The 12,551-nt window shown below is 55.5% G+C and overlaps 1 protein-coding gene across 16 annotated transcripts in view; it reads left to right on the forward strand.

The window, feature by feature from the left end:
- Nucleotides 1-12,551, forward strand: part of WNK2 (WNK lysine deficient protein kinase 2) — a 125,528-nt gene that overhangs the window by 8,914 nt on the left and 104,063 nt on the right. The gene's annotated exons all lie outside the window — the stretch shown is intronic.

Consider the following 12,551-nt stretch of genomic DNA (forward strand, 5'->3'; position numbering starts at 1 on the left):
TTGGGGAGTGGTGTGTCAGCCGACTGTTGGTAGAGGTAAAGATGTCCCCAGGGCATGTCTTGGCTCTGTTGCATGTTGGAGTTGGCAGTGCTTGGAGCTAGACATGGAAAGCTAGCCCTGCCCTCGAGACTCCCTGCTTGTCTCATACTGGAAGCTGCCCTGGAAGGACCTACCCTCCCTCTGATGTCCACTCTTTCCCGAGGCCCAGGTTTTCTGGCTCTGTTGTGCTTGCTCAGGAGCCAGTGTGCTGGGACACTTCTCAGCACAAGTCAGGTGTGCCTCAGCAGTGCACTTCCTTGATCGTCCCCAGTATCTGAAACTTGAAGATGGCCACTTGAGGGCCCTAGTGGCTCGGCAGTGTCAGCAGGGACAGATAGCTCTTCTCAGCCATGTTGGACTTGCCCCCAGTCTTAGTGCCTCAGGGCAGCAGACAGGCTGCCACAGTTCCGAGAATCGCCACATTTGGAAGCAGGAAGTAAGCGGGTGGTTAGGTGGAGGTTAGGTTTCAGTGTTCACGCTTTACTCTATAAAGAAGATGTTGCTGGTAGTCTTCTTGGTCTGTTTGGTCAGGATGGGCTGCCAAGGGGCTCTGGGAAAGGCCTGGTGGCCTGGAGAGGGTGTGGCCCATCCCCGGAGTTCTGTTGGTAGGGTGGGGTGGCCTGCCTGTGTCTGTCTTGGCTCCCTCATCCCCCAAGGTCCTGCCAGTGCCCATGTCCCATGGGGCCTTTCTTTGCCTGGGCTTCTGGTACCAGGGGCGCTGCTCCTCCTGCCCTGCCCCTCCCATCTCCAGGCTGTGGAGGGGTCCCCTTCATCCTGTGACCCAGGCTCCCCTCTCTCCTCTCCCCTCGTCAAAGCTTTCTCCTCTGCCAGCAATCCAGTTTTTATTTGTTTTGAAAAACGTAGGAAAGTTGGCGTGGCCAGTGTTCAACATTTTGCCACATATGCATGTATTTTATTCTGTCCCATTCACACCTCGCCCTGAACATCCGTCAGTGCCTCCTATAGGAACGGCATTTTCCCACAAACCACAGCCGTGTCACAATCAAAGCTAACTGGGGGTGTCAGTCATGCACCTGATGTGGACTGTGCCCTGTGTTGTGCGCAGCAGTTTTGCGTCTGCATCCAGGACCCAGTCAGTGGTGCATTGTGTCTGGTTCTCATGTCAGTTTTAATCTAGAACAGTGTGTGTCGTGTGTCCCCCGCCCCTTTATGTCATTGTTTTTGAATCTTTTGTGGCCTTGCCTTTTTCTCCTACAGGCTCCAGGTTCTGGAATGTCTGGAGCTCCTGCACGAGCTCTCTGGCTACGTTCTGCAAGGGTGCTGTTGGGGGTGCTGTTAGGGTCACAGGTGCCAGGCTGGCCCCCTGCAGATGATGCTGACTAGGTCTCTTGGCCCACGACCTTTGACTTGGGCCTCAGCATCTGGGGATGATCCTGTTGGAATCATCCAGGATTTTGGGGAAGACAGATCTCATCATGCTGGTCCCCCTCCCAATGGGCAGTCAGTGGCAGAGCTGGGACCTGACCCGGGCCACTTCGGGGTGCTGCTGGGAGGCTAGACTGCAGATGTATTCTTCCTGGGACTCATACCTCTGCCTTCCTGAAAAGCCTTCATGGAATAGCCCTGCCTGTATTAAGCTGAAACACTGATGCAGTACTCCTGAGCTCCGGGTGCCAGCTATGTGGACTTCTGCAGAACAGGCCCTGCAGTGGGATTTGCTGTCTGGAGGATCCTGACCTCTAGGGGCCATCCTCAGGCCTTGCTGCCTGTAAGGGACTTGTGTCCACCTGGCGCCCTGTTTATCCTGGGAGGGGGCACAGAGGGAGGAGAGGGCCAAGTCCCCCCACGTGCCAGTACTACTGGACCCCTCCAGTGAGCCAGGCTGTGAGGATGGAGGGGTGATGGGCAATGGGTGGGGAAGCCACTTCATGGGGAACGTGTCCAGCTACCTAAGTTCCTAGGAATGTGGTGGACGTGACAGGTGCTGAAACCTGAAAAAGGAAACTGCCCCAGATCTCCTTCCTGAGACACAGCAGTTTTCACTTTGGCACTAGCCCTTGTATGTTTTTTATGTTCTTGGGTATTCTTGCAAAATCATAGTGTGGCCCCACCTGCCCAGCTTTGTTGTGAGCCCACTTTGGGGGTGAGTGAGGCCACCAGCCTCCCCTGCCCCCTGGGGGGTGAATTCAGGGTGAGCTCAGCACCAGCCCTGTCCCTGCAGCTGGGCTCAGGCCCCAGCATGTCCCTCTTGCCTCTGGGCCGAGGCTTGACACTTCAGGAGACATGTGGGTGTGTCTTCTCAGCCTGGCTGCTGTCAGGTCCCCGGGGACCCACAGCGGAGGATGGCCGTACTGTTTCTTCAAGCCAGAAAGTCATCTTGCTGAATGGCCCAGACAGGTTGGAGGAATTTCTTTTATTTAATTAAGAGGCTCAAGCAAGAGAGTGAATTCATCTCTTTTGGAAGAATCATTGCAAACGTGAAAGGCAGAGGAGAGAGGAAGGGGGTTGTAGGGCGGGATGCAGTGATGGGTGTCTCCCTGGGTATGCTTGGATTTGGGGAAAACTCATCCTGAAGCTTTTACATAACACCAGTGCCTAACCTGATGGGACTTACAGGGTCCCGCTGAGACCCTCGGAGGAGGGTCCCCGTTCCCCATCGTCCCCAGGGTGTCAGGCCAACCTGTGCTCCTGGTCAGGGAGCAGGCACCTGGGGGTCTGGGGCGGGATGGCCACAGACATGGGTGGAACAGGTCGGTTCTAGGGGACCCTAAGGAATGATCTGGATGGCTGCATGTTCTTGGGCCCCGGGGGACACGTAGCACCTCACCTGACCCTGGTTGTGCATTGGGCCTGTGAGCTGTGCTGGCATTTGCTTTGGGATAGTTTGACCCCTGACATGATGTAGCGGGGGTTGGCTTGTCATTTAGGCTCTTTTGAGGGGACATGAGGGGACAAAGGCTGCCCTCATGGCAGCTGTCTGTCCTTTGTCAGGCTTGCAGATGCTTTCTGAACAGAGTGGGTCTTCTTTGTTACAGCTGCCTGAACTGGTGTTTGAGGGGTTCAGGTGAGGACTCTGGATGAAGGCATGGAGGCTGGACTATGGGCCTCATCTGGGCAACGAGCAGACCCAAACCTGCAGTGCCACTTGGAGGAGGGACTGTTCATGCTGGGAGGGGTTAGTCCCCTGGGGAGGGGCAGAGGCTGTGCTTTGTGGGGAGGGCAGCTGGCTCTTGGCATCTTTGGTGGGCGGGCTGGGCACCTGAGGCTTCTGGTTTGACCATGGGGTGATGGAGAGCCTCATGGCTTCTCTGTTCGTGCATGGATACTGCCACGAGTGATCTGGAATCATGCAGAGTAGAGCAGAGCCCACTGGGGGCGGGGGTTGAGTCTGGGGGCATCCTGGGCCCTGCTCCTCTGGTCTTCTGGCTGACTATGGGTAGGACCTCTGCCTCTAGATGCCAATGGACCCACTGACCCCACTGACAGCATCTCCTGGGCTTTTGGGCTTGTCTGCCCTCCCATCTTGTCAGCTAGCTGCCTTTGCAGGTGTGAGTCAGTGTCTGCTGGGTGGCATCCCTCCATGCCCGCAGGCCACGAGTGCTACATGAGGGTCTGCGCAGATAGCCACGTTTGCCGTTTGCTAGAAGGTTAGAAAGGAGGCCAGGACTGAATAAACAGAGAAAGAGAATAGGATGAGTTGAGGGAAAGTGGCAAAGCACGTTAAAAGCAGATGAAAAGAAATAGGGAAAGAGTTTTTAAAAGAAATGGATAGATGGTATTTTATAAAAGTAAGACACTGAATGACAAAGGCTTTATTGTTTTGGAGGTGAAACTGCTGGAGCCTCAGCAGTGGTTGCTGTGCTGTGAGGCCTCACAGGGAAGACCGGCCGCCCCTGCCCCTGGCTGCAGGCACCTCTGTGCTTTCTGTCCTGTGGGTGGCCTAGAGTTTCTTGCACGTGGGTCTCATGCACATCAAGATGTTCTTTGGGACTCAGCCCTGGCTACACCAATTAGCAGTCAGTCCCTTGTCCGCCATGTGGGCCTCCAAAGTCTGTTTCCATCCACCTGCTGTCAGATTCTTGTGCGGTTTCCACTCTGGTGTCCCTGGTTGAGGGATATGGGTGGCTGAGGTGAACATGGGGTTTCGGTGCTGCTCTTCTCTGGTTCTCTGCAGCACGAGACCCCTGCTCTTGGCTTCCCAGAGCTGTTCATCCGCGCCTGCGTCCTTGTAGCAAATTGGTGTGGCTGCAGCCTGTGTGGGATTCAGTGTCCAGATGACAAGGACGCAGACCCTCGCCCCGCACAGTCCTGCCTGACCACCTGCCCTCCACGGTCCCAGGAAGCGTGGTGTTTGCTGGCGTTTGGCTCACATCTGGTCTGCCTGACTGGTATGCCAGCCTCGGTAAATATGTGATCACAGTGATGATAAAGCACAAAGGCTGCTCTGTTCCTGGGGGGCAAGCTGGTGACTCGAGTGTCCCGGCCCTGCTGGCCGCTTCCTGCAGCAGTTTACGGATGCATTTTTGAGACAGGCTTTTGTGTCTGCAAGCAGAGTAGGGCCTTCAAGGCCTGGCAAGGTGGAGCAGAGTCAGCCTTGCCAACTTTCCACTTGTCACTGGGCTGGGCCTCCTGGCTGCAGCTGGGCCAGAGGTCACAGTGGGGTCTCATCCTTCAGGTTCAAACTGGGACAAGCCCTTGGCCCCAGGTCTTGGGAAGGACTCAGAGGAGCCAGGGGTTCTAGGGTTTGGGGTGGGCTCCTGACAGTGCAGTTGAGGGGTCAGTGCTCAGGTTGGACTGTTGGGCCCTGGTGGGCTTGGTTGGGCTGCCACAGGCTCATTATGTGGTCTTGCTCCTTTGGCCTGTGTGTGGCAGCAGTGGCACCTGACCCTGGCATTCCCGCCCACTGGCTGCTACATGTACAGGCTCTGTGTGCAGTGCAGATGCCCTATCAGGCTTTGCTGGCCTGCATGGGCACGTGTGTTGTCTTGGGTTTGCTTGCCAGGGAAAAGGCCTGCCTGCCCCATGGGTGCTGCTGTGGGAATGACAAGCCCTTTGAGGACTGGAGTCCTGGCAGCATGGCTAGGGCTCTGCCAGGCAGCAAAAACTTTCTCCTTCGACAGGGCAGGAACTGGAGGGGGCGGGTGGAGCGGATGTTCTATGGCTGATGGCCTTTCAACAAAAGGTTTCTGTTGTGTTTTCTCTTTGGGGGAGGGAAAATGCTGTGGGCGGGGTAGGTACAGTTTGATGGTGTCTGAATCAGGCCAGTTGTGAAAGACCTTTGGTCTGAGTATAATCACTAGTGGTCCTGACAACAGCCTCAGTGATCTCCTGAGCACTCGCCGAGGCCCTTGTTAGCATGGGCTGGCCCTCTTTCACTGAGTTCTGCTGCAGCCCAGGGCTGTGGGGACCTGGGGCCCACGAAGACTGTGCTTGCTGGAGTCAGTCCACCTGTCCTGAGTTGCCTTTGCTGGTTCCGTTGGAGCTCAGAGTCCTGACTGTGATGCGCATACTAGTGGGTGGCCTCATGGAGGCGTTGTCTGGAGCCCTGAGCATGCTTTGTAAACTTGGCAACTGGGTGCGAAGCTGGGGCTGGGAAACCAGCCAGTGGTCTGGTCATGGTGTGGCCCAGGGGATGGTGTGGCAGCGAGGAGGGGACGTGGGCATGGCCTGGTGGACTAGGGCCTGGGTGGACAGCAGCGAGGGGCTGTAGTAGCTGGGGATGCGGATGATATATGGCCCGCTCGGGCTTTCCTTCTCACTTACAGAAGGAAAAAGCAAAATAAAAGAGATGGCAGCGCCGCCTTGACGTGTGGCGTGAAGCCTGGTGCTGTCTGGCCCAGGGAAGGCTGGCGGGAGCCTGCGAGGCAGCGGTAACATCCAGGGTCAGGCGGATGGTCAGGGTGCAGGAGCCAGGTGATGGAGGTACCTGTGGCCACAAGCCCGAGCTTGGGACTAAGCCAGCTTACATGCTGGAGGGACTTTGCAGATGGAGTTCACTTGAGGACCTTGAGGTAGAGAATGATCCTGGGTTACACGGTAGGCCTGGGTCATCTCCTGGGTCTTTATTAGAGGGCAGGAGGTCTTGGGGAGACATAATGGCAGAAGATGCCAAGGAACTTGGTAGTCTCTGGAAGCTGGGCAAGGGGCCAGTTCCCCACAAAGCCCTAGGAGGAGGCTGCCATGTTTGTGAGACACCACCTTCTTATGCTGTTTGGCTGCAGGGGTGGGGCTTGCTACAGGTGTGGCAGGGAGCCATCCTGTCTCCCTGAGTGCAGCCCAGGACCAGAGAGGCTGCCTGTGTGGGGAACGTTGGGGACTCATGGACAAGGCTTGCTTTGAGTGGGGCTAGAGCCATTGGTGGCACCCAGCGTGGCACCCTTCCAGGTCAGGTTTCTGGGACAGCTGGCTGGGGTGGGGGGTTGTCTGGAGTAAGTGCTGGAGAGGAGAGGCTAACCTGAGGCCACCTGGGGTGTATTAACCTCCTGGCCTAGTCAGTGGGTACAAGGGGCCATTGCAGGCCCTCAGGATGATATGAAAACAGCTTTCAGCTGCATGAGAAGTGCCAGGAGCATTAACCCAGAGGGTGGCCACGGTCCCTCTCTGGGGATCCATCCATGCAGGCAGCCTCCTGGCTCCTGGCTCACAGCTCACATATCTGCCAGGGGTGGCAGAAGGAAATGAGGCTTCTGAAGGCTGCTTGTGCTGAAGAACACCCCATGGCCTCCAGGAAGGGGCGGCTTCTGTGGGGAAGGGGGGGCCTCTGGGGAGAGTCTCAAAGAGGCCTGAGCACTCTGGGCAGGTGGGACTGGGCCGGGACTGGGGTGCAGGAGGATTCAGGGTTCTGTCCTAAAAGCTCCTTCCAGAGGCTTGGACCCTGGGGGGTGGGGGGAGAGAGGCACCCGTGTCCTGTCCACCCATCACAGAGCCACATGTGTGCCAGGGCTGGGGGCTGAGTAGACCTCACTTGCCAGGGCTGGGGTCTCCACAGCAGGGGGAGAGAAGATGGGCCTGCATCCTCATGGCTCTTCCCATGGGCACTATTGCCCTTCCTGGAGGTGTCTGGGTGTGGGTGGGGCTGGAGGCTGTCCTGCTGCTCCCCATAGGCAGAGAGTAAACAGCTGCTGGTGGTGACAGGGATATTAGAATATGTTTGACCCATGGTGCTCAAATCAGAAATGTGTTCATGTTTGTGGGAGATTCTGCTTCCTCCTGGTAAAAATTTTATTGTTCAGCACCTCCCTGTCCCCGAAGTATGTACTTATAGGTCAGCTTTGCCAATGAGCCTGGCCGTGAGGGCCAGGGCTGACTGGATGCTTTGGTGGCACTTTCTCTTTCCCACAGACAGGCAGTCTCCTGCCCCTGGCCAGCACCTCTCTGTCCCCCCCATCTCTGTCCCCATCCCTGTGTTGTCCCCTCCCCCATCTGTGTCCCTCCCATCTCTCTCTCCCCCCCATCTGTGCCCCTCCCCTGTCTGTGTACCTCCCCCCTTCCCCATTGGGTATCCCTCCCCTCCATCTCTGCCCACATCCCAGCCATCCTCCCCATCTCTGTTCCCCTCTCCCTATATCTGCCCCCATCCCGTCCCTCTTCCCCAATCTCTGCCTCAGTGTCTGCCCCCCATCACCCTATCTGTTGCTTCCCATCTCTGCCTCTCTCTGTCTTTCGTCTATATATCTCTGTATTTTCTCCCCGTTTCTGTCCCCTCTTCCTTACCTGTCTCCCATCTCAGGCCCCAACCCCCTGCTGGTGGAGCCCCATATCCATAGCAACCATTGCTGTTGTGGAAGCTGGCACCTGCTCCCTCATCCCGGGGGAGGTATTTTTGGCACTGAGTAGATTTTATTTTATTTTATTTTATCTTTGGTGTTGACTTTTACACTTTCAGTGAGCACTACCCGGAAGGAGCTCAGGGCAGCATGCAAGGAGGCCTTTGCTCTGGGGTACCTTGCCTGAGGGCTTCCCCATGGGGTCCTGTAGATGCAGCCTTGCCCCATGGGGCCCTGTGGACAGGGCAGAGACACTGACTACTTGGTGCAGCATCTAGGGCAGCAGATAATGTGGGTCACAGGGTGTATTAGAAGTTCTAGTCAGTGGTTCTGGACAACCGAGGTCAGTGAGCCTGGACATGGAGTAGCCTGACTGAAGCCACCGAGCTGAAGCTGATGGTCAGAATAACCGTTCATCTGCAGCACCCAGGCCTAGTGTCTTCTGGGCACCACCCTTAGCTGAGACCCATGCGGAGCCTCACAAAGTGTGTTAGGCAGTCGTGGCCCCTCTGGTTGTATAAATAAGGACACTAAGTGGTCCTGGGCACTCAGCCTGGTGGCTCCTGAGAGGGCTTCCTGCTTCCCCAAGGCCACAGGTAGGGCATGGTGTCTGAGGTCAGCTTCTTCCCCTACTATGTGGGACCCCCATTTCTTTGGATGTCAGGGCTGCTTCCCCCCCTCATTCTTGTCCTGGTAGCTCTGAGCACATGTTGTCTCAGTATTTGGCACCTACTGTGACCCGGCTTCACCCCTTGCTACCAGGATGTCCAGGAGACGCTGTTTGGCTCAGCGTTGTGGCTGGGAACGGGTGGGTTTCTAGGTGTCCTTAAATTGGAACACCAGGGAGGGTGGTAGCTGCTTGGCAGGGGCCAGGGGGTAGGTTATCCTATGAGCCAGTGTTGGGGCCCTGCCCGCTCTCGAGTGGGTACTGAGGATGGTCCTCGATGCGCCTGCTGCCAGCAGGGAGGGGAAGAAGGAAGTTGAGCCTGGCACAGCTCTGGCTTGTCATACCCCTCTCCCGAGTTTTTTTGGGGAATGCTGTGAAGGCAGCCGGGTGTGCAGTCTCTAGGGGTTGTGAAAGCCACTCCCTGCCCCTATTTCTCGTCTGCTGGGGGGGGCTGATAGCATCTCGTAGGGTTCCATAGGTCTTCCCAAAGTGCCTGCACCTGGCCCGGCTGCCTCACAGGGTCATGCCTGTTGTGTCCAAATCAGGCAAGGCCAGCTGTGCGAAGCACCCAGCGCCCAGCGTTGTTATTTCTGACTTGTCAGCACGGCCGTTCCAAACAGGCCAGGAAGTAGAGAGGATGGCCGACAGACCTCGTCCCACCACCTCAGACCTGAATAAGCCCCACACGCACACCTGGGGATCACCTGCCCAGACCTGGGTCCCTGGGGTGCTGGCTGCAAAGGCAGGAAGCCCCAGGTACCCAGCTCCTGAGAGGGTCGTCTCTGCCACTCAGCATAGTCCAGGGACCAGACCACCCCTCCTCTTTTACCTTGATGGAACGGAGCTCCATAGGGGGATGTAGTCAGAAGTTTGTGGGTTTTACAGAATTGGGATTCGGTGTTAAAGTGAGCGTGTTTGGTACAAACCCTGAAGCCACTTACAGAACAGACACCATAGGTGGCACTGGAGGAAGTTGGGGCCACTGTTACCCGCTCTGGGGAGCAGAGCCTCTGGCACATGGCTGCTACCTGGAGCAGGGCCCAGGAGTGTGGCCATTGCGCTCTCTGCTTTTAGTTTTATGATGTTAAGCAGATTGCAGAAAACTGGGGACACCAGGAAGGAAGAAAAAGTCAGTACACACGCCCACTCCGTCCTGAACACAGCCCTGGTCTTACTGTTTTGCTCTGGCGAGGGTGACTTTTATAAATCCCAGCCTGGTGCCTTGAACCCTTTTCCAGCTCCTACCTGCCCTGAGGCCTGCATGGCCCTCGTCACCACCGCCGGGCTGTCTCAGGATGTCAGTTGTTTCTTGTGACTATAAATAACCATCCAGTGAGCAATTCCAGATACACATAGTCAGCAAGGTTTTGGACGACTCCCAGGGGAGCCTGAGGGTGCAGGATGGCATGTGGTGACTGAGATGGAGTTGTGTGTTAATCTACCACCCTCTTACTTTGTATTCTCCTGAGAAATATTTTAAAAACAGCAGAGGCTGGAGTGGGGCAGTTGGGTACCTCCTGCCCCGGGGCCTGGGCTGGACGCCTGCAAGGGCATGACTGCTGAGGGTGAGCTGGAGGGTGGGTACTCTCCTGGTGTGCAGGGGTCCCAGGTCTCTTCAAACCTCCTGGACCAGAGTGATATGTGTGTTCCACTCTGACTGAGACCTGCTTGCCATCGGAGGTGCTGCTTCACCTGTGTCAGCCACGTTCCTGGGAGTCTGCAGGCCAGGTCATGGGTCCAGGTCCCTGGGCAGCTGAGCAGGGGGCAGGCGGGTAGGCCCTACACCTGGAAGGGTCCCTCTGTCTCAGGGAAGCTGAGTGGGGGCAGGCCCTACACCTGGGAGCCCAGGATACCACTGTGTCCCTTTTCTGTTTGAACGGTGCAGGGACAGGACAGACACACTGTGCACTATGGTGATGAGTTTAGGGGGACACACAGATGCATGAGGGGTGTGATGAGGACTGATGGAGCCCATTGGGTCCCCAGAAGCTCCCTGGGGGACAGATTCCAGGGGATTATCTTCCTGGGCAGCTGAGGTGGTGGTGGGGGTCCTCTTTGCCCTACACAGGGCTCAGCAGGTGTCTGCCTCTCAGATGGTACTTTTGCCCTAGACTGAGCACCCTCTCCTGTCAAATGGATACGAGATAAGTTTCTCACTCTGCCATTTGAAAGTCATCTTTGGTTGCTGGTAGATTCTTGTGTACCTCTTTAGGATGTGATATTTAGAAGATGTGGACAGGCAAAAATAAAATAAAAATCACCCCAATCTTACAGAAAAAAGGGAGAGGCACAACCATAGTCAAGCTCATGCGATATGACGTGATGTGACACAACGTGTGACCTGACACGTGACGTGTGATGTAATGTGTGACATGTGGCACATGACATGGTACTCTGTGCACTGTGGGATGTGGTGGCTGTTTCAGTGGTGGTTGGTGTCTCCTGGCTGTGGTGCGGGTTGGACTGTCCTTTAGGCCTCACTTGTCTCAGTTACTTGCCTCCCTCTTCATTCCCTTGTTCACTTGCTCCCTCACCGATTCACGCACTCTTCATTCATTGTTCATTCCCTCATGCGTTTTGCTAACTTGCTCTCATCCGTCAGTTGTGGGGCTTCCCCAGACCCTGCAGGCTCTATAAAGCAAAGGGATTTCCTTCCCTTCTGGGTCTGCTGCATTTCGGCAAAGCTGGTGGCTGGAAGGTGAGGTGAGGGGGCGTTGGCTCTAGATGTCAGAGTTGATTCTGTCGCCCTGGTTGGTGTAGCTTACCTGCCTGGTGTGGTCACAGCATGTGCGTCAGCAGGGCAGTGTCCCAGAGGGGCTGGCCCTTCCCTGTCACTCTGTCTGATAGAGGCCTGATTGTTTCAGTCGGGCCCCTCTTGTCCCCTAGGGTTTGGGATACTCGAGTCCCCCCCACACATCTGGAGGCAGCTAGAACCGGGCTGGCTGGGAGTAACGCCTGACCTGCCTTGTGGAGGTGTTGAGCCTCTCTGAGCCTCAGCTTCCTCTCTGTAAATGAGCAGCATGCACTTGCGTGGCTCGTAAGGGTGAGCACCAGGGGCAGAGGTCTTATCTTGGGGTCTTCTTTGTTGGCATGGCGAGTGGCTGTCCAGTGGGCATGGCCATTCAGTGTTTGCCTGAGGAAGACATAGATGAGGGTGTTGAGGGGGGTGGCATTCCTCCCCCACCAGGGCACAGGCAACGAAGGGGGCCTCCCCACTCCAGCTCTCCCAACCCGGAGTTGCTCCTGGGCCTTGGGTTATTCCCATCTGTTGGAGATGAGACGTCACAGGTGGAGGTGAACAAGTCCCTATGGAATGCTAGACACAGCTTTTCTAGGTCTCAGTCGTGAGATGGAGAAATGGCTTTACAATCACCTGGGGAGCGAACGCACTTGCTAGAAGGGAGCCCTACTGAGCACTGGCTCTGTGTTGGATTTGGGATTCTGTTCTGATCTTAGGGAAGGACAAACATGCCATCTTTCCATAGATGATCAAGAGCAACAAGGATGGTTGTGCTTCTGCCTGGGCACACCCTGGGGAGACCTGTGCTATAAGACTAGACAACTAGAGAGGGCAGCATGGGGATGGCAGAGAGCAGGGTAATGGGTGGCATGCCCATTTCACTGTATTTGTAATTTTTGGTCATTATTTCATTGCATACTTGCCTATCCACGTAGTAGTAATTTTAACAGTAGAGGTGTGGTCTCAGATATGTCTGCCCTGTAATTGGACAAACCATTCTTGGAGCTCTAGGCTTTGGGCAGTTTAGAATTTGCACTTAGAAAGCTTGTTATGCATTCTTTTGTAATTTTTTTAGTGGTTCCACTAGAGATTACAGCATGTATCCTTGATAACTAAAGTCTGATATAGACTCATAGGTCTTAGAACATTGAAATCCTTCTACCCCCACCCCCTCTGCGCACCTTTTGTGATACTGCTTCTAAGATTTTCCTTGCGCGTTCAGTTTTCAGCAGGTTTTTTGTTTGTTTTTTACTGTAATGTGCCTTGGTGTGGTTTTCTTTGTATGTAACTTGCTTGGGGTTTATAGCACTTCTTGAATCTATGTCTGAATTTCTTGCTTCAGTTTTGCAAAACTTTGGGGCTTAATTTTTTTTTTAAT

This window comes from Miniopterus schreibersii, assembly GCF_964146895.1.
Source record: "Miniopterus schreibersii genome assembly, chromosome: 11".
Lineage (NCBI taxonomy): Eukaryota > Metazoa > Chordata > Mammalia > Chiroptera > Miniopteridae > Miniopterus > Miniopterus schreibersii.